Here is a 22,273-nt window from a genome sequence, read left to right on the forward strand (position 1 = left end):
TGTCCTCCAGCCCCGCTCAGCCCGCTGCTGGTCCCAGCCACTGGTCCCAGGAGCTTCGCTGCTGGCCTGGGGTACCAGCTGCCTGCCAGCCGGGGTTCTGTCTGCCAGCCCTGCTCAGCCCGCTGCCGGTCCCGGGTCCAGGCCACCAGTCCGGGGGGCTCTGCTGCTGGCCTGGGGTCCCAGCCGCCAGCCCAGGGCTCTGCAGCCGCCCCCAGCTGTGGCCCACTGGCCCCAGCCTGGGGCAGTGAGGGGTGCAGACAGGGGCAAGAGGGGGTGCTGCTCAGCACCCCCACCATAAAAGTTGTTCCAGCGCCATGGTACTGGGATATTTTTAAGTCCTGATTTGCTGCTTACATCACTCACACCACATGGAACAGCGCACTGCATTTGACGTTGAGATTAGAATGTACATGCAAGAACTGGAATCAGAGTTTTCTGACAGATTTCAAGATTTCTACCTATTTGCCCAATGCTTTCTTTTCTAATTAAACCTGAAAGGTTCAATGAAAGCAACTTGGATTTGTCTGTATTTCAGTGGGTGGGTGTGGAAGATTTCGAAATGCAGCTCATTCAGTTAAAAGCTCAGAATTGTGGGCATCAAAGTTTGGAGATCTGCGGAGTGCACTTGAAGCTACTGAGAGAGATCCTGGGGCCTCTATTCTGACTTGCTGGACGTCCCTGCCAGTGAAATTTAACTGTTTGAAGAAAATTGGATTTGCAATGCTTTCAGCATTTGGATCCACATACCTGTGTGAACAGGTATTTTCACACATGAAATCTGTTCTCTGTCCCTCTTGGAGCCGGTTAACAACTGATCACTCGGAAGCCTGTGTGCAGCTTAAAGTATCCAAATACGTGCCAGACATTGGAAAACTCAGCAAGGAAAAGCAAGGATCACACTAAACTGATAAGATCTGCATTTTAATTTAATTTTAAATGAAGCTTCTTAAACATTTTAGAATCATAGAATATCAGGGTTGGAAGGGACCTCAGGAGATCATCTAGTCCAACCCCCTGCTCAAAGCAGGACCGATCCTCAATTAAATCATCCCAGCCAGGGCTCCATCAAGCCTGCCCTTAAAAACTTCTAAGGAAGGAGATTCCACCACCTCCCTAGGTAACGCATTCCAGTGTTTCACCACCCTCCTAGTAAAAAAGTTTTTCCTGATATCCAACCTAAATCTCCCCCACTGCAACTTGAGACCATTACTCCTTGTCCTGTCATCCACTACCACTGAGAATAGTCTAGATCCATGCTCTTTGGAACCACCTTTCAGGTAGTTGAAAGCAGCTATCAAATCCCCCTCATTCTTCTCTTCTGTAGACTAAACAATCCCAGTTCCCTCAGCCTCTCCTCATAACTCATGTGTTCCAGTCCCCTAATCATTTTTGTTGCCCTCCTCTGGACTCTCTCCAATTTTTCCACATCCTTCTTGTAGTGTGGGGCTCAAAACTGGACACAGTACTCCAGATGAGACCTCACCAATGTCGAATAGAGGGGAACGATGACGTCCTTCGGTCTGCTGGAAATGCCCCTACTTATACATCCCAAAATGCTGTTAGCCTTCTTGACAACAAGGGCACACTGTTGACTCATATCTAGCTTCTCGTCTACTGTAACCCGTAGGTCCTTTTCTGCAGAACTGCTGCCTAGCCATTCGGTCCCTAGTCTGTAGCGGTGCATTGGATTCTTCCGTCCTAAGTGCAGGACTCTGCACTTGTCCTTGTTGAACCTCATCAGATTTCTTTTGGCCCAATCCTCCAATTTGTCTAGGTCCCTCTGTATTCTATCCCTACCCTCCAGCGTATCTACCACTCCTCCCAGTTTAGTGTCGTCTGCAAACTTGCTGAGCGTGCAATCCACACCATCCTCCAGATCATTTATGAAGATATTGAACAAAACTGGCCCCAGGACCGACCCTTGGGGCACTCCGCTTGATACTGGCTGCCAACTAGACCTGGAGCCATTGATCACTACCCGTTGAGCCCGATAATCTAGCCAGCTTTCTATCCACCTTATAGTGCATTCATCCAGCCCATACTTCTTTAACTTGCTGGCAAGAATACTGTGGGAGACAGTGTCAAAAGCTTTGCTAAAGTCAAGGAACAACATGTCCACTGCTTTCCCTTCATGCACAGAACCAGTTATCTCGTCATAGAAGGCAATTAGATTAGTCAGGCATGACTTGCCCTTAGTGAATCCATGCTGACTGCTCCTGATCACTTTCCTCTCCTCTAAGTGCTTCAGAATTGATTCCTTGAGGACCTGCTCCATGATTTTTCCGGGGACTGAGGTGAGGCCAACTGGCCTGTAGTTTCCAGGATCCTCCTTCCTTTTTTTAAAGATGGGCACTACATTAGCCTTTTTCAGGTTTTTAAAAACCTTATTTACTTTACATACAACAATAGTTTAGTTATATATTATAGACTTATAGAAAGAGACCTTCTAAAAACTTTAACGTATTACGGGCACGCGAAATCTTAAATTAGAGTGAATAAAGGAAGGCTCGGCACACCACTTCTGAAAGGTTGCCAACCCCTGTCCTAGACTGATAGAAAGATGGGATGTTGATGAGGGGACAGGATGTCCTGCCCATCCCAGGCTCTAATGCTATTTCATTCCTGTTACTTTTAGGGATGTGGGGAAGCAGCTGGCAGTTCCTTAAAGGCTTGCTGCTCCCCTGCATGGCTCTCTGATCCACTCCCCAGCTAGCTCCCATGGTGGCCCCTGATGCAGCCACCTCTATGACCTACATTTGGGGAGAGAGCTGCTAACTGTCTCCTGCCTCACGTGTGCTGTGCTAGGGGACTGTTTGGGATTGTCTTGTGCTCTACAGAGCTATCAATGAGCTGGATAAGCAGGGAGGCTCATATTTAGCTTAATGTGCCAGGACATGGGAGTGAGGGGGACAGCCTCAAGTGGAAGAAGCGTGGAAAAAGAGAGCCATGGTGAGAAAGGGAAAGATGGCAGCCGCCAGAGAAAGCAGTGAGTTGGAGTGGCTTATGTGAGGGGAACAGAGCATGGGAAAAGCTGCTCTTCTAAGCTGTCCGAAGGGACTCTAAGAACTTATGCATGGGGTCCATTTACAGTGTTATGTCCTTGGACTCCGCAGAGGAGCATTTAAATGCATACATTTATTTGTTCACAGTAGTTGAGTGCCTTCTAGGCTGACAAGAAAGCATGGTCGCTCCCCCAAGGAGCTCAAAATTGAAGGACTGACAGACACAGGTTAAGCAGAAGAAGAACATATAAGTAGAATGGTCAGCATAATACTTGGCAATGCCTTGAAGAGGTCATGTAGATTCACTGAAGGCAGCAGATCAGGTGGGTTTTCAGGAGGGACTTACAAATATTCAGCTTAATTTTGAAAATCATGCTTTTAATAAAATCCTGAAAACACTCCTGTTCATGAAAGGTGTGTATGCATGCAACCTGTCCTTCTACCCCCTCCTCACCCCAAATATTGTGGGCATAATCTACTGTGACAGGGTCGGGCCAGATGGCTACAGAAGAGTAATAGAAGGCAGATATTAGCCCCAGGTTAAGTAGGTCCCTTTTCCCTGGGTAAGGTAACAGGGAATGTTCCAGAACAATCAGGAACCTTCTGGAGACAATTAAGACAGGCTGGTTAGAACACCTGCAGCCAATCAAGAAGCTGCTAGAATCAATTAAGGCAGGCTAATCAGGGCACCTGGGTTTAAAAAGGAGCTCACTTCAGTTTGTGGTGCGCATGTAAGGAGCTGGGAGCAAGAGGCGCTAGGAGCTGAGAGTGAGAACACATACTGTTGGAGGACTGAGGAGTATAAGCATTATCAGACACCAGGAGGAAGGTCCTATGGTGAGGATAAAGAAGGAATTGGGAGGAGGGCAGGGGGAAGTAGCCCAGGGAGCTGTATCTGTCACACAGCTGTTCCAGGAGGCACTCTACACAGCTGCATTCCACAGGGCGCTGGGCTGGAACCTGGAGTAGAGGGCAGGCCCGGGTTCCCCCGAAACCTCCCGACTCCTGGTCAGACACAGGAGGAGTTGACCTGGACTGTGGGTTCATGAAAATGGCCAAACTGAAGGCTGTTGTGAAGCTCCAAGGTGAGCAAATCCGCCAATAAGCGCAAGACCCACCAAGGTAGAGGAGGAACATTGTTACACTACATATATACTCTGTTGCCCCTTTTAAGTATGGGTTGCTCTTCTCATACTTCTATAAGAAAAAAAATTGTTTATTTGGAGAGAAAAAGACACTGTATGGACCAAGCTCGTGTGGCCTCACACCTCTGAGATCTGAAGGTGGTAGTACCCATCTTAAAGATAATGAATCCATCAAAGAGCGCTGAAAGGAACACTACCAAAAGCTTCTAAATCGAGAATTGACTGTCACTGACGACACCAGTGTCTCCATCGCTCAGCACCAAATCTGGGAAACTCTTGCCAACCCATCAAAACCTGAGGAGGTCTGCAAAACAATTAAACAAATGAAGAACAATAAAGCATCAGGTCCTGATGGTATACCAGCTGAAGTACTGAAATTGGGGGGAGAAACACTGACTAACAAGCTTCACTTGTAGCTCCTCAAAATTTGGTGCACCGAAGAAATCCCTGCTGACTTAGCATTACGTAACATCACCATTTTCAAAAAGGGAGACAGGGCTGACTGACAACTATTGAGGCATTGCCCTCCTCTCCATCACTGGGAAGATTCTTGCTAGAATCTTACTGAATTGCTTGCTGCTTCTTGCAGAGGAAGTAATTCCACGGCCGCAGTGCGGCTTCAGACCATCACGAGGCACTACCGACATGATTTTCACAGCCAGCCAGATCCAGGAAAAATGTCAGGAACAACACCAGGAGCTGTATATGGCCTTTATCGATCTGACCAAAGCCTTTGACTTTGTCAACCATGAGGCTCTGTGGAAAATCATGCCAAAGTTTGGCTGCTCAAGCAAATTTATCATCAATGTAAGACTCCTCCACGACCAGAGGACTGCCTCCATCCTATGCAGTGGCTCTACCTGTGAGCCCTTTGTCATCCGAACTGGTGTAAAACAAGGCTGTGTACTGGCACCCACCCTTTCCTCCATCTCAGCAGCTATGAAAATATTAACCCAAGACCATCTACCACAGGACATTGGCATCTAATATCAAATTGACAGCAACATCTTCAACCTTTCCCGTCTCCGTGCCATAACTAAAGTAGTATCGACAACAATAACTGAACTCCAGATTGCGGATGATTGTGCTGGAGTGGCACACTCAAAGGAGAATCTATGAACAGCCCTTAACTGCTTCTCTGAAGCTTACAAAAGCCTAGGGCTAACTCTAAACGTCATCAAAACAAAATCTCTCCACCAGCCAGTCCCCAGTCAATCATCAGACCCAGCAAGGAAGATCTACAATAGACAACAAAGAACTGGAAGGTGTAGAATACTTTGCCTATCCTGGCAGCCATCTCTCACAGAGGGCAGACATGGACGTTGAGATTCAGCACAGAATCTGCTGCTCCAGCCTTGCCTTTGGCAGACTGTCTTGCCAGGTGTGTGTTCAACAATCACAACATCAGAACACACACTAGACTTTTAGTTTATAAAGCAGGGGTAATCCCAACTCTCCTCTATGGCTGTGAGACTTGGGTGACCTATAGAAAACACCTAAAATGCCAGCACCAGCACTTTCTTCAGAAGATCCTCAACATAAAGGGGGAGGATCATCGCACTGATGTTAGTGTCCTCACAGAGGCCAACATTTTTGGTGCTGAGGCCCTGATTATCCAGCAACAGCTGAGGTGGAGCGGGAATCGTGTGCGCATGCCTGATGTAAGTTTACCAAAACAGCTGCTGAATGCTCAACTCACAGGGGCAGCCCTAGACTAGCTGCCGGCAACTGGTGCCCTAGCCGAACCATGCAATCGGCGCCCCCAAGCCCCAAGGGCAAATCTAGGCTGAGGTTTTTGGGAAACATTTTGCCCCTTTTTTCCTTTTAATGTTTTTTAAGTGGGGTTTTGTTTTGTTTTTAAACAGGCTTAATATTCAGTTTGTCCATACAATTGTCCATACAATTCAGTCTGTCCAACCAATGTTTCTGAGATCAGATAAAATAGAGACAACATTTTCAGAATAGATTTGTACACGACAGCTAGATGATATTTCAGTCCGATTTAAAATAAAAATGCATTAAAAATGTTAATTTTTATTATTACAAATCCAAAATCATCCATTATGCTATCCTGCTTTAAGTGTCATTACCACCACATCCAATATAGAAAGAAAGAAGAAAACTCTTCAGTGAACTTTAACCTGTATTTACAAAACACTCCAAATAAAAAAACACTGTACTCTTAAAATATGACTTTTCTTGCTTTAAGTTTTGAAAATTCAGTCACTAGTTCTTCTAGATCCAGTTTTCCAGCTATTTCATGCTCTATTGACATTGTGGCAAGTCGAACAAGTCTCTCTTGGACCATTGTTGAATGCAGATATGTTTTTATCAATTTTAACTTTGAGAGGCTACGTTCCCCACTCGCTACAGAAACTGGCAAAGTTAAAAGAATGCATAGAGCTATAAAAATGTTTGGAAAACTGTCTGAGTTTATTTTCACAAACAAACTTCAGTACTTCTTCAGGAGTGGAATGTTTCTTAAGTCGTCTTGAGAAAGTCTGAAGCTCACTACACAAATCTGTAGCATCAATGTTTTTTTGAATTTTCATGAGTCAATGCCAACTCCAGTTTTATACAAAATGCTCTTATCTGTTTTGCTGTTTTCTTTTGCAAGCTGTGAATATAATATAGAAAGCCAAATACTGACTCTAGCTGCTGCATCTGTTGAAATCTTTTGTCAACCAAGTGAATAGCAGTATCAAGGACTGCGAAGTAGAAATTCACTTTGAACCTTTGTTTTGGGTTCTGAATGGGTGTGTCTCGTCCTTCATACGAAAACTGCTCTCTTTCTTTTGCCAAATGTGAACTGGTTCCGATTCAAATTCTGTCGGAAAGTCTATTTCTTCAGCAAGCTCGAGAGAATCTACCAGTGTTCTTTCGAACCCTTCATCACTTCTGAATTCCTCCAGAATATTTTTAGTTTGCTGCAGTTTTTGAATAGCAGAATGTATGTTAAAGTTCTTTTCCTGAAGCTGCTTTCTAGTGAGGTTAATCTCGAAAAGGATATTATACCACAAAATAAGTGAAGTCAAAAATTTGAACTTGAAAAGGCCATTTGCAAGAGCTTCTGCATCTGAATGTGCCATATTGCCAGATGATCCAGTAAAGGTCGTATCATCAGAAATTTCAGTTAGGGCATCATAAATGTTTCCAAGTTCATAGTGAAGAGGCTTCAAAGCATCAGTGCGACTCTCCCATCTTGTCTGACTAAGTGGTTTCACAGTTAGAGAATTCACATGGTGAATCAATCTCCCAATGGCGTGCTGAGCCTGAGAAAACAACATAAACAAGTTGCACCAGGTCAAAGAAACTGCTTGCCTCCAACAGCATCATTGACAACCAAATTCAGAGAATGCGCACTTCAAGGAACAAAAAAGGCTCTAGGATTGATTTCCATCATTCTCCTTTGCACACCATTGTCTTTACCTTTCATACTACTCCTATTATCATAGCCTTGTTTTCAACAGATAATGACATTGTTTCAAACTCTTGTAGAATAGTTTCAGTCAAATTCTCCAGTCATCATCTTCAGTGGTACAAAACCCCAAAATGTTCCTTTTATGAGCACTTCAACATTATCTTCATCTGTGGACTTCCATATCCACAAAATGAATGTTCATCGTCATTTGTTCAATGACTCACATCTGGTGTACAGTCCAGTATTATTGAAAACTATTTTTCAGAATGGGCAGCTTCTACAGGCTTTCTTTTTCATGGCATTTGCTGGGATTTGAATCAGTTCCTTCTGCATATTTTTTCCTAAGTAATGAACCTGTGTTTCATGATCAGTAATTTTATGTAGATGCTCCTTCATGACTGGATCAAACAAAGCTAGGTATTCAACAAATTTTAAAAAGTTTCCATTACCTGGAGTGTATAATTTTTCATTTCTACTGTGGCTGCGGAATGCTAAATTTTGTCCACTGAGAACTCTCACTAAAGCAATCAGACGCTCTAATATTTCTTGCCAATATTCTTTTTTCCTTGATCACATGTAAATTTTCAATCGTTTTTCCTTTTTTCAATCAATTCAAGTTCTTTCAAATTTTGAAAACATTCCAAATGTTCTGTACTTCTTTCCTGTGAAGAGAGAATTGAAGATATGTTTTTCCAGTCCTTCGAATCATTTTCAGTAAGCGATGTATAAATTGCTTGATTTCTAAACAACTTGCAGCAAAAGCAAAACACAGAGTCCTTCGACACTAAATATTGTAGCCAGTTTTGACGAATTTCTTCCCCATTAATGAGTTTCCTCTTTTAATGCTGAGCAGAGAATTTTCTTTAATTTCCATCCTTAGGGAAGGGAAATTCATGAACTTGTTCAGGTCCATGTTCCATGAGAATTTGCCGCATACTGTCATCACATCTGGGTCATGAAGCTGGGTCCCCATACTGTAACTTGTTTGTAACTTCCTCATCCTTTCTTCCTTCTACTTCATTTACTTCAATTTCTGCATATGTCTCTGAAGGTGAATACATTTTCTCCACTTCCATATCAGTCTGATGCTGTGAGCTGCCTTCATCTAGAAGTTTCCATCATCTTGAGTTTCCAAACTGCTTTTTTTGTGGTTGTGAGCTACCCTCATCTCAAAGTAATATACCTTCATCTTGATGTTCCAAACTGCTTCCATGCGGATGTGAGCTAACCTTCTCTCCAAGTAAAATTCCTTCATCTGGATGCTGTGAACTGCTTCCATCTTTATTTGGATTAAAGAGAAGATATTTCAGGAAGGATCCCTGCTGTTTTGCTTGGTCCTTTTCCTTCTCAGCCTTTCATTTATGATACTCAGCTCCTGAGGGTTTTCTTTTTCCTCTTTCTACCATGGGGCATTTGAATATTATGTACTGTGCTCCTGACTGCAAGCATTATAGCGTTAACGATGGCTGAGACACCACATGGATGGCAATTTAAACCACATTGCAGCCATCTCAACACGTCTTTTCACTGCTTAAAGGTTCAATTATTAGTAACATACACTCACTTACCTATTAAAATAGTTACAGTTTTTACACGGAAACAAAATGACCTTTTTCAACGTTATAACCTGACACCGGTTGTTTGGAAAGTAATCCCCTTCGTCGTGGTTACCCGCTTGGAGTGTGATGTCATCACTTTCATAGTCTATTAAGGGTTAACACTGTTACTTTTCTTTTATGGACCTTATTTATTACATGTGAGCCAGTTATAACAAAGAAAAGTTCATAGTTATACAGCCTGATAATAATACTAAGGTTTAATAACACTTAAAGATACTCATATTTTGGATTTATAATGCTGAAAGAAGTTATTCTTTGGCACGAAGAAACACAATTTTCCACAGTATTCACTCCATTCTTAACCATCTACCTGTGACGTGTGTTAAAATGACCATTTGACATGTATCAACTCACGATATCTCCGCTCTACATGAATTTCCGGCTATGTGACCTTGATGTATATTTGAGTTAGGTGTCACTAGCATTGCAGCTCTTGCTGCTGGCGGAGGTGTTTCATTGTTGCTGAGTTATTGCTTATCAAAATTGCGGAGTGGGTCATCTTGACCCTATGTTGCAAATTGAAAAAAAAATTGCTACAATATTTATTTTTGCAGTAAATAAAAGATTTGACATATTAATTCACAGAAATGTAGAGAAATTAATTATAGTTCATATTACCTCCGTATGTGCATGGGAATTGACATAATGACATCTTTATTTTATTTGGGTTTTTTTTTTTCAATCTTTCATTTTATTTTTTTTATTTGTTTTTTTTCTTTGCATTTGGAGCCCCATTTAACTTGGCACCCTAGATGACTGCCTAGTTTGCCTATATGGACAGGCCGCCCCTGCCAACTCACCAAAGGAGAAAGGAAATGGGGAGGCCAAAAGAAACGCTTTAAAAACACCCTCAAGATAAACATCAAGAGATGCGGCATCAACGCCACACGCTGGGAGACAGCAGCCCAGGATAGGGATAACTGGAGAAGACTTGTCAGAGAGGGAATGTCCACTTTTGAGGAAAATTGCCTTGCCCTGGTCACAGAAAAACACCAGAAAAGAAAGGAAAGACAACTGTCACGCTGTAATCACAGCCCAACCCTGTATTCCAACACCACCTGCCAATGAGCCTGTGGCTCAAGGATCAGACTCCTCAGTCAAAGGACCTATAAAAAATAAAACCTGTGAAAGATCATCCTTGACCTCTACGGATAGCCAATGACGATTGAAGATGAAAAATAGAATCAAAGCAAGAACATTTATCTAGATGGTTTGCTTTAACTGCCTATTAGGAGCTGTATAGAATAAGCAGAACACTTTGCTAGGGCTATAAATTCAGCTCTGTTAGAAGAAGTGGTGAGATGCACTGCATCACTTTCCTTATTTTGCACAGCAGCTGGTTAAGGATGGTGTGAGGCGGGGGATAAAGAATATGATTTATGTGGAGTTAATGTGAAGTGTTCTAAACAGGAATAATGTGGCTGCCGCTGCACATGGCAAAAGGTCCACGTGCAACTACAGTACTGCCCACATACATCTGGATGGATAACTAGTCTGCCCAGGGAATAGCGATATTTCCTCCAAAAAATAAGTAACCTTGTGGTTCTGGTCCTGCAGTCTTTTCTTGGGCAAAACTCATTGGGCTACTGTGATGTTCCCCTCTGGTGTTATCTGGATCGGTGATCTGCTAGGTCACTCCAATCCTTGACTCTGGAAGCCACCCTTACCCTGCTCTGCTGTGAGAACCCCTACTCCTGGGCTGTTCTTGCACAGCCTCTAGCATGTAAGCTGCTCCTTGGATTGTGCAACTGAATAACACTAGCCAATATCTCCAGTCCCAGACACAACCCTAGGAACCTCAGTCTTGCAGTGTCCAGTTATGCCCGCTGGATGCTGCAAGCTAATATGAGTTTGTCAGTTTAAGAAATCTATATGTACCAGGTTTGTTATCCCAAGGGGAGACTCAGACACACTTAAAACCAAACGCACTGCTTCAGGTAGGACAGATTTATTAACTACGAAGATAAATTTTAAGTGATTATAAGTCAAAGCATAACAAGTCAGATTTGTTCAAATGAAATAAAAGCAAAATGCATTCAAAGCTGATCTTAACACTTTCAATGCCCTTACAAACGTAGATGCTTCTCACCACAGGCTGGCTGGTTGCTCTTCAGCCAGGCTCTCCCCTTTGATCAGCGCTTCAGTTGCTTGGTGTGGTGTCTGTAGATGTAGGTGGAAGAGAGAGGAAGAGCAGGGCAAAAGTCTCTCCCTTTTATCATGTTCTTTCTTCCCTCTTGGCTTTGCCCCCCGCATTCAGAGTCTGGTGAGCATTACCTCATCGCAGTTCCAAACTGACCAAAGGAAGGGGGGATGACTCCCTGGAAAGTCCAACAGATTCTTTCGTTGCTGTTGAGGCCAGCATCCTTTGTTCCTGTGAGGCTGGGCTAGGTTTGTCCCGTACATGCCCTAATGAGGTGTGAACTGCCTCTCTGTTCTTGGAGAGTTTTTGCCTGGGCTTATTTTAAGCCATGAGGATACATTTTCAGCCTCATAACTACATACATGAAATTATAACATTACTGTAACAACAACAATGCTCAGTGCATCATGAGCCTTCCGAAGACACCTATCATGACACACTTACACGGGTGAACATGGAGGTGCTGGGTGTTCCACTGAGGTACAGAGCATCACAGCTAATTTTAACTAAGTGGGCCCAGAGTTGCAATTGAAGACTGACAGACATTGTTACGTTAGCATGCCACCACATTTAAGAGCAGTAACCTCAACTCTTATATTCCTGCAGGAAAATGGCACACAAAAAGCCTGTAGTATGTGGGATGACTTGACGTTCTTATGAAATGACAGTTTCATGTCTGGAAAGCACTAGCGGACTGATAAGAATGGTCCAGGGTTAGTGTGGAGCTGGTGTGACGTGTGCAAGGGGAGCACTGTCACTGAGCATGCAGAAGTGTTTGCAGGATCAGGACTATGGACAATAGCTGTGCCAAACTGGCCAATAATATTTTTGTAGCTGCTGTTGTGAAGTGTGTGTGGAGTGTACCCTCCACAGATCAGCAGCTCGAGGAAGACTGGCCATGCCCCCAGAGATCTCCTTTGGCTGGGGCATGAGCAGATGGGGAGCTGGCTTTAAATCTTGCCCCTACTACATGTTGCCAGCTCTGCTCACTCCAATTAGGGAGAATGGGATTGCCATTTTGGAAAAGGGACTGCACGCTTTAGGACAGGGCATATGTTGCTACAGAGGCACTGCGGGCTTGGGGTCTGTGCTCAGGCAGTAAGACAGATCCAGAGAGCAGTCAGAGCGTGTGTCCCTGTGAGCCTGCCCCACACATGGGAATCAGCAAAGCCTAAAGTGGAGGCGGCTCCGATCAGTGACTGTTGGATTCCAGGCGACACTGTTTGCTGATAGTGAGGAAGGGGTTGGAATGATTTCTGGGTGAATTCCTGCATCATCAAGGCAACAACGGGGTCGGAGTCTGGAACTGATTATCACAGAGGGCAGCCCCCACTGCCACCTTACTCAGACTGATTTGAATGACATTTTTCCCTCATCCCCTTACCTTCCACAGGCATGCTTTGTGAGTCAGGACCTGTACAACAGACTTGATTTTTGATCGCTCCTCTTGATTTCTTTGTGAATGTCTATAAAGAAATTATTTAAGAAAAAGAGTTAGTAACTCTCCAGCTTCACTTCACAGCCATAGCTTCTCTTCTCACCGCAAACCCACATCTGCAGCTTTTTTCTTCTTGTTACTTTGTGGCAAGGAAGATCCCAGCTGCCAACTGTTAACTTCATTGTGTTTACTTTGAAAAATAAAACTAGGACAAGGTGTGTGTATGTGGGGGGGAAATCTATTTTATCAAACCAAAACAGTTATAAAATATGCACATGGGCCTGGGAAGTACATGCTGAACTTATTAGGCAACTGGCATTTCTTTTTAACTTAAAAAGTAACATGTTCCATGCACTCTGTCTCAGATACCCATAGCAAGACCAAGTAATGTTGTTGTGGCAAATGATTGTCTTATACTAGATAGAGTATAGTAAATAGCTAGAACATATTCAGGTGTTGATTTTAAGAGTCAGTAACAGTAGCTTCATTATCATCATCACTCCCAAAACCGCATTGGTCGTCCATCACCATCACTGATGAGCAATCAGCCAGTTGTCTCCACCTCTGACGATTGTGTGTCAGTGCTTGAGTCTCCGAAGTCCATTTCTGTCCACTTATGTTGTCAATCCATCTCTTCTTCTGTCTGCCTCTTCTCTTCCCCTGTACTGTCCCTTGGAGGATGATCTTGGATAGGCCAGATCTTGTTACATGGCCGTATCACTTCAGCTTGCGCTTCTTCCTGGTCGTCAGGAGATCTTCATATGACCCAGCGCATTGGGTGGTGATGTTGTGGACCTCTTCATTAGTGATGTGGTCAAAGTAGAAGATGCTCAGGATTTTACATAGGTATCTCATTTCTACTACCTGTATTTTCTGTTCAAGTTCTGCCATAAGGGTTCATGTCTCGCACATATACAGAAAAATGGAGATGACCAATGCATGCAGCAGTTTCAGTTTGGATTCCAGGGAGATGTTCTTATTCCTCCAAATTGGCTTTAGCTTTGCCACTGCTGCTGTTTGCACAGTTTTTGCCCGAATTTCTGCCTTGGATCCTTCATCAGTGATGATTGCCCCCAAATACTTGAACTGTTTCACTGTCTCCAGCTCTTGTCCACTGACAGTGATATGTGAGTTGATCCCATCATGTTTGTTTGTCATCAGCTTGGTTTTCTCTGCACTGATTTCCATGCCATATTTTGCAGAGGTTTCATCCAATTGTTTCACAAGGTTGGCAAGTTCATCTTCACTGCCTGCTAGGCTGACAGTGTCATCAGCGAACCGAAGATTTGAGATTATTTGCCCCCGAAGACAGACTGTGCATATGTGATCTTCTGGGGCATCATTCATTATGTGCTCCAAGTAGATGTTGAACAGTGTGGGCGAAAGAAGGCAGCCTTGCTGGACTCTAACAGTGGTGCAAACCACTTTCCTATTGTGCCATTGACAAGAACTGCACTGCTGGCCTTGGCATACCGTTGTTTAATGGTAAGAATAAGCTTACGACCAACATTTTACTTCTTCATGGTTGCCCAGGGAGCTTCGTGCCATACTCTGTCAAACGCCTTCTTGAAGTCAACAAAGGCGTGGTAGATGTCCTGCTGGTGTTGTAAGTACTTCTGACATAGAACACAAAGGTTGAAAATCTGTTCTGTGGTACTTTTTCCAGCACGAAAGCCATCCTGTTCTTCAGCAATGATATTCTCTGCTTGTGGCTTCAATGTGTTCAATAAGACTTTCAACATCACTTTGCTGGGATGGCTAATTAAGCTTATGGTCCGGTAATTGACACTAGTGAAGGTTGCCTTTCTTTGGGAGAGTGATGATTAGTGATTGTGTCCACGTGGAGGGCCACTCACCGGTCCGCCAGATCTTGTTGCAGATCTTGGTGATTACATCTATTACTATTTCTCCTCCGAATTTCATCACTTCAGCTGGGATGTTGTCACTATGTGTAGCCTTTCCCTTCTTGAGTGATTTCACAGCTGTCTCTACTTCATGCAGTATTGCAAAGTTGTCATTCTCCTCTGTTGAATCTGGGCTGTCTAAGAAACTAGGATCTCCATTTGTCTGGTGGTTGTATAGATCAGAGCAGTAGTTTGTCCACTTATTGATGATGTCCCTTTCTTTAGTAAGACAGTTCCCTTCTTTGTTTTGAATTGCTTTAGCTTTGGTCCATCTTTCCTTCCTCAGATCTTTTACAACCTGGAAGGCTTGTTTGCTATTTTTATTATTGATACACTCTTCAATTTTAAAGCATTGTTTTTCAATCCATATCTCCTTGGCCACCTTCATTCCTTTCTTGATCTGTATTTATCAGCTCCCTCAGTGCTGTTCTTGTCTCTCAAGGTCTCTTCTAATGTCACACATTTGTAGTATTTCATTTGTGACCCATGGTTTTGTTGTCTTATGATGTTTCCCAAGGATGTGCATTGCTGCCTTATTCATTACAGTGTTGAAATTGTTGGTCATTGTTTCAATGTCTTCCTCTAGAGCAAGCAGCAGGGCAGATTTTACGCCAATCATTGCTTGGAATGACTGCAGTGTTTCGGTCTCTGAGTCTTTCTAAGTCAAACTTGGTTCTGGTGAACTTTGGCCTGACAATTTTCCTTAGCCACACCCAAAAATTTTGCATCACAAAGTCATGATCACTTCCAATATCAGCATTGGGGAAGCTCCTTGTTTTAGCTCTGTTAATCCCAGAACAAAATCTGTCCCCTGTGGATCCAGGGAAAGAATAGGCCCACTGCTCCTCCTGCATGTCAGAAGTGGCGACTAAAAGGGGGCTGCCTGGAGAGGGATGGGCTCCGCAAGGTTAGAAATTTGCCCAAGACACCATATGATGAGCAAGTCAACGATGTCCATACCAGATCGATCACAGCCTGAGTTAATAATGACGACGTCATCCATTTCCCACCAGGGCAGATGCGACAAGTAGACTACTGGTGTAACCCCAACAAAGAGGATCTGTGGAAGAGATAACATCACCATAACCACATGGAATGTAAGGACACAGAGACAAATAGGGAGGTTGAAATAACTTACGTACAAAATGGAACAATACACCTGGCTCCTCCTAGGAATCAGATGGAATCAGATGGAGGGGTACTAACAGAAGAAGGCCATGTACTCTATTACAGTGGAGAGGACAAACATATCAACGGCATAGGATTTCTTCTGCATAAAGATATCAAGAATTCAGTATTAGGAGGCCGCCCAATGTCCAGCAGGCTTATTTCCATCCATCTAAAGGCAGTACTGTTTAATATCACAGTGATACAAGTCTACACCCCTACAACAGACTATGATGAGCAAATTGAAAATTTTTACAATCAGCTTCGAGACGTCATCGATAAGGTACACAAGAAAGATATCCTGATTGTACAAGGAGATTGGAATGCTAAAGTCGGTACTGATGCACAGGCAGATTCGTGAGATTATTGTGTCCCTTTCTGTAATGAGAGAGGATTGAGACTTGAGTTTGCCAGCTTTAACAATCTGGTTCTTGCAAACACATTAGGAGCACAAAGCATCCAGACAATTAACATGGCACGCACCTAAATGATCTACATCACAGCCAGATCGATTACATCATGGTGCACATCCGATTTTGTTCTGGGATTAACAGAACGGTATTTTACATTTACACAAAAGAAGATCTAGTTAAATAACATCTAATATAAAAGGACAAAAGCAGGAAAAAAATCCAAGCTAAAAGGACACTTGCAACTTTCTGAGATGACATATCTCCCTGTATAGTGTCTGGGATGTACCTTTCTCAGGTCTGACTAAAAAAGCCACCACAGATGAGCCCTTAATGAGCTATCAGGTTTGATGTGAAGTAATTGAGCTGAAAAAGGTGCTATTCAATGCAAGTTTGATGGAAGGGGGAGGGAAGGGCAGAGGAGAGGCAAAATCTGGCTCAGAGTAATTTGAGAATGTTTGTTTCAAAATTAGGTCCAATATGGCATCTTTTCTGAAGGCCCAAACCCTTAAATTCTGCTGGTATACTCTCACACGCGTCTGAGTCCAGTTTACTTCAGTGGGACTACTCATGTCGCTACTCACCAAGGTAGTGCACAGTTGTGTGAGCAGTCCAATAAGTACTCCCCTTATTGGAGCACACACCTGAATGACAGACTGTTCCATGTTTGGCAGGACTTGCAGGACTGGGCTCTTAGTTGGGAGATTCATTTTATTTGGGTGAGAGGCCATTACTTGGGCATCCTGATGAAGAGGATTCTGTTGCATGTTCAGTTCACATTAAATTAACCTGAATATGTGTCAGACCTGTGTTGGGACTGGGGACCATTCACTGAGTTAATATATTACTGTGGAGTTGCACTTTTCTTTGACTCTACACTGAATGAGTCAAATTCTGTACTCAGTCATTGGTGTTACTCTGGATTTACACTGAGGTAATTGAACGCAAGGAGGCCCAAGGCCTTCTGGTGCCTTGTAATTTCAGAGATATTGGAGGCAATTTAGAGAATGTAGTTGTCACTTTCCTTTTTTTCCCTGTTCTGTAGAGAATCTTCAGCAGAAAACTGAATGTAAAAATTTTTGTTGAGCCTATGGAGAATGTAATAGAACAATATATATTGCTAATTACAAAACAGGCACTCAAGCATGTGCATTTAAATGGTCAAACTAATAAGACATTAGGCTAATTTGCTCCTCCTTTCCTAAGTGTAAGCAGTGTCAGGATGAGCTCCACCCTGACATCTGGTGGTGAGGTGTGGCAAGTTGTGGAAAAGAACTTCAGGGGCCGATCTTATTTGCATAGGCACACCCACCCCGCCTAGAATGAGGCCATAGCTGCCCAAATGGTCACTTTGGCTGCTGTGGGATCCCCAGTGTCTCTGTTATTGGGGCAGGAAGAATAACTTGCTATTACCCTGATTATGGCCTTTTGTTATGATGGAGGGATTCACCATCAACTAAGTAGCACTCGCTAGGCAAGGGTCATGGGTTCCAAAACTCTGTGAAAGGAGAGAGGCTGGGGACAGGTATTAATACTCAGTGGCATTGGCCCCCTGGTGAGGGCCTTACATGCTAATTGCACTTCCTCCTCTCTCCACTGTGGAATAGAGCTAATTTTGATTTCATTAGGAGTCTAGTTACAGGCTGCTGAGCTCACTTTGGGCTAAGGGTGCACCAGCACTGAGGCTCCCCTACTACAAGCTGAATTCACCAAAGAGCTGAACTGACTAAGAGCTGAAATCACTGAGTGTTGTGTTAAGTAGTGGGGGAGCCTGAAGATATATTGTGGAGCAGTTTGTGGGACGGCTAGAGTGCCTTGTGGACAGGCTGGTGGAGCAGTTTGTGGGATGGCGGGAGCTGCTTGTGGGCAGCTGAGCGGAGCCGAGCGAAGCAGTTCGTGGGGCAGCTGGCGGAGCGGAGCAAAGGCCTATGGAGCTGTAGGGTGGTCAGCTTCAGACCATGTAAGGTGCCCCTTACCTCTCTGTCGCCCCTCCCCCCCCCCATCTCCACCCAGGTTGGGAGGTAAAGCTCTGCAGATAAACTTTCGAACTCTGGGACTGCCCTGACCAGGGAAAGAGACTTTTGGGTCATTGGACTTTTGGGACTTTGGGTGATTTGGGGTTGCTGGACTCAAGAACCAAAGGGAAAGGACATGCCCCAATTTGCTTGGGGTGGGTTTTTGCTCATGGGTTGTGTTACAAATCCTGTTGGTGGTGTTTCCCCAACATAATGCCACATTGTTTCTCTCTGTTATTAAAAGGGCTTTTGCTACACTCAGACTATGTGCTTGTGAGAGGGGAAATATTGCCTCTTGGAGGCGCCCAGCGGGGGGTGGTATATATTTGTCCCAGGTCACTGGGTGGGGGCTCCAGCCGGTTTGCATTGTGTTATTGGAATGAATCCCCTAGATATTGAACCCGGCCCTTGTTGCTGCCAACTCTGACGGGCAGAAGGGTTACATAAGTGAGAGCCCACGTGTGTGGATTTATGAATTAAACCCCTGTTGTGTAATCTTTTGCTTGACCATTTCAATAGCCAGCCTTTTTTTTTTTTAAACAAGGCTGTTTTTATAGATAGCATTTGCTTGACTGAAATTAACAATTGTAATGACCACTGTCAAATTTTAGTGTCTTTGCATACCATGCCTGCTGATGAACGATACAGGGGGAAAATATTGAGGAAGACATGACTCATGATCATTTTTCACTAGAGCACAGTAGTCTGGCAATAGCACTGCTGCCAATATTGATTGTCACTGATTTGACTCCACCAGTTGGAACTGAAGATAACATGTCTAGAAAAATGTGCTTTGCTGATAAATGTGACTCTTAAAGCGTCACACTTGTCTGCTTGACCTTTGGTTAAGTTCTCCATAGGAAGCAAAACCAGGCCATAGGAAGAGAACAAAATCTCTTTTCTGCAACAAAATCAAGTAACTGAATGAGTAATGTCAGATTCAGGATACCAGCATTCTATATGGATAGTTAGCTGATAAGGACTACCAGCACAAAGTGGGGAAAATGAAGTATTGGAGCTGTTCAGCTCAGCATATGGAAATATTTGTACCCATTTCGGAATGTGAATTCCTGGAAAGTGCTCTTCTCTAGTAACTTTCATCCCTAGAAGGAACTCTCATTCTTAATACTGCAATTTTAGAAGCATGTTAGCCTTACTTCACTAAAAAGCTGGTAACTAGCAGCTAAATCCTGACATCCTTATTCTGGCGAAACTCCCATTGAGCAATGGGAATCTTGCTCAAGTGAGGGCTGAGGCACTAAATTAACACAGAGCTTTGCTACTAACTTCAGTGGGAATGGGATTTGATCCTAAATAAAGACTGCAGGGTTTGGGTCTACAATAACTTAGGTCTATTAATTAACAGATCTAACATACTACTTCTGTGCCTGCTAAAGATGTTCATCTTAAAGCAGAGGCCTTTGGTATTCTCAAATCTTCTGATACTGCTTGGATTGTGCTGCCACTGCTCATGCTCGTCACCATTTTTATTTAGGCTATCATTCTGGAAAGTATGTCAGACAGCAGTGTGAGTCACTTCACCCTGCCAGACATGCTGAGTAAGTTCTGATGGTCAGCTGAATTCACTGAAGTGTCCATTTTAAGACATCAGCCTGGTCATGTGTAAGCTAGTGGAGATATGGTATGTGCCAAAGCTGGCAGCCTGTGTCAAGAAATTATGTCTGCATTGTCTAGCTTCTGTGCATTTGAGTCACCCCTTTATTGTTTAACACCGGGCTTTTTTTGGTAATTGTTCAGCAGAGCTGCAATGTATGTCAAACACCAGGAGTGAGGAAAAGATGGAACAGGCAATAGACCTTCCTTAGCAAAGAAATAGGGATGATTATGCAAATAAACAATGGCTATTCCCAAACACCCTTTGCCAACGATGGTAGGATTTAGACGGAACCAGTTTCTGAGGCCAGCCAAGGCCAAAATGATCTCACCTGGCCAAAAGGAGTCATGAATTGCCCCTGCTGATGTAGCTTTGAGTGCTCAGAAATGGCTATGCGTTAGTCACCCTGGATGCCGCAGGGGCCCAAAGCGGCTCTTATATCAGTATGGTACCTTTCAATGACTATGTACATGGCCTGATTGTCCTCCAACACCAGTTTGACACTACTGTATCTGCATTGACTTCCACAGGCTCACTCCTGATTGACTATGATGTAAGAGAAGAATCTGGCCCTGGCACACTGTCCTGAGAAGAAACAACTTAGAAATTCCAGACTGGATTAGCTACATATTAGTGAGGGAAAATGCTCATGTTTTTTTTTTTTAACCCAGAAACTCATTTGCAAAAAGAGCTAAAGGCAGAGGAAAAAATGACCTGTTTCCTCCCCCCTCTCCCTGTACGGGGTATATTGCACCATCCTGTGAGAAAGCCCATCCATGCATTAACCAAGAATAGACCATTATAATACAGATGTCTCACCCTGTGCATTTTTACAGTCCAGCGTGCCATCTGTTCCATTCTGTAGTGAGGAGCCTGGACAGCATTGTAGCATGGACATGGGCTGATTGGATGATTTGTATTCTAGGTGTTAGTGGTCATCTCATTGTATAGAAAGGGGTAACCAATATCTCATCACTTTGATTTAAATAACATTCAGGTTGCTGATTGTGACAGGATTCGACTCACCACTGTGGTACCTCCTGCTGGCCATCCTGGGAATTATCTTGGGGTTGCCAGTGCACCCTCCTCAGGTGGCGTCTCACCCGTCATCACTCCTGTCTCCACATCCAGGACCCGCATTGCCCTCTGGACTGTGTTGCCCTCTTCTGGACACAGCCCTCCAGCTGTACCCCACTGGGTTCTTTTACCCCCTTCCAGGGGACCAACAGTCCTCAGTCCAGCCACTTGCCTCAGTGGCAATCTGCAGTCCAGGTTCTAGCCACTCATCTCAGTGGCAGACTGCAGTTGTTGCACTGGCCACTATCCTCAGTGGCCATTGGGAAAGGGGGGAGCCCAGGCCTGCCCACTACTCCAGCCCCCAACCCAGGGACCCTATAGCCAGCAGCCAAGTACTGCCTCTCCTCCAACTCCGCCGTCTCCTTCCTTGGGCTACTTCCCCCACAGCCCCAGCACCTCCTCTGCCCTTGTATCTGAGCCTCAGTTTGGCAGTCATCAGCCTGGAGCTTTCTCATATTCTGCTCTGTCCCTGGTGCTCCAGCCCTCTAAGCAGCCAGCCCTCCTCCCTCAAACTCCAGGAGTGACTGTTCCTGCTTTGCTCAGCAGCCCCTTCTTATATGGGCCAGCCTGGCCCTGATTGGCTCCTCCAATAAACCTTCCCCTAATTGGCTGGCACTACAAGCCTTTTCCTTATTGGCTGCCTCCTGCGCAGCCTCCCCAGGGTTGCTTTAACCCCTTACCTATCAGTTTGGGGCAGCTGCCCCACCACACTGATCCATATGAAATGTGTTGGTTGTCTGAGTTTTCTGGAGGATAAGTGTCCACCTTACAAAAACAATCTCAGTAAAGGGGACAAGACCTTAGTGATTCTGGGCACTGAACTACTCTGTCATTCCCAGGTGGTGCTCCCATTATGTCATAGACCAGAGGTCAGCAACCTTTCAGAAGTGGTGTGCCAAGTCTTCATTTATTCACTTTAATTTAAGGTTTTGCGTGCCAATAATACATTTTAAAGTTTTTTTAGAAGGTCTCTCTATATAAGTCTTTATATTATATAACTAAACTATTGTATGTAAAGTAAACAAGGTTTTCAAAATGTTTAAGAAGCTTCATTTAAAATTAAATAAATTAAAATGCTGATCTTATGCTGCCGGCCCGCTCAGCCCACTGCGAGCCTGGGGTTCCATTCACCTAGGCCGGCAGCAGTCTGAGTGGGGCCTGCTGCCTGGACCCCGGCTGGCAAGGGGCCAGCAGCCAGAACCCCAGACTGGCAGCGGACTGAGTGGGGCCAGCGGCTGGGACCCCAGACTGGCAGTGGGCTGAGCGGCTCAGCCCGCTGCCGGTCTGGGGTTCCGTCCCCCAGCTCCTGCCAGCCAGGGT

The sequence above is a fragment of the Lepidochelys kempii genome, chromosome 5 (assembly GCF_965140285.1).
Source record: "Lepidochelys kempii isolate rLepKem1 chromosome 5, rLepKem1.hap1, whole genome shotgun sequence".
Lineage (NCBI taxonomy): Eukaryota > Metazoa > Chordata > Testudines > Cheloniidae > Lepidochelys > Lepidochelys kempii.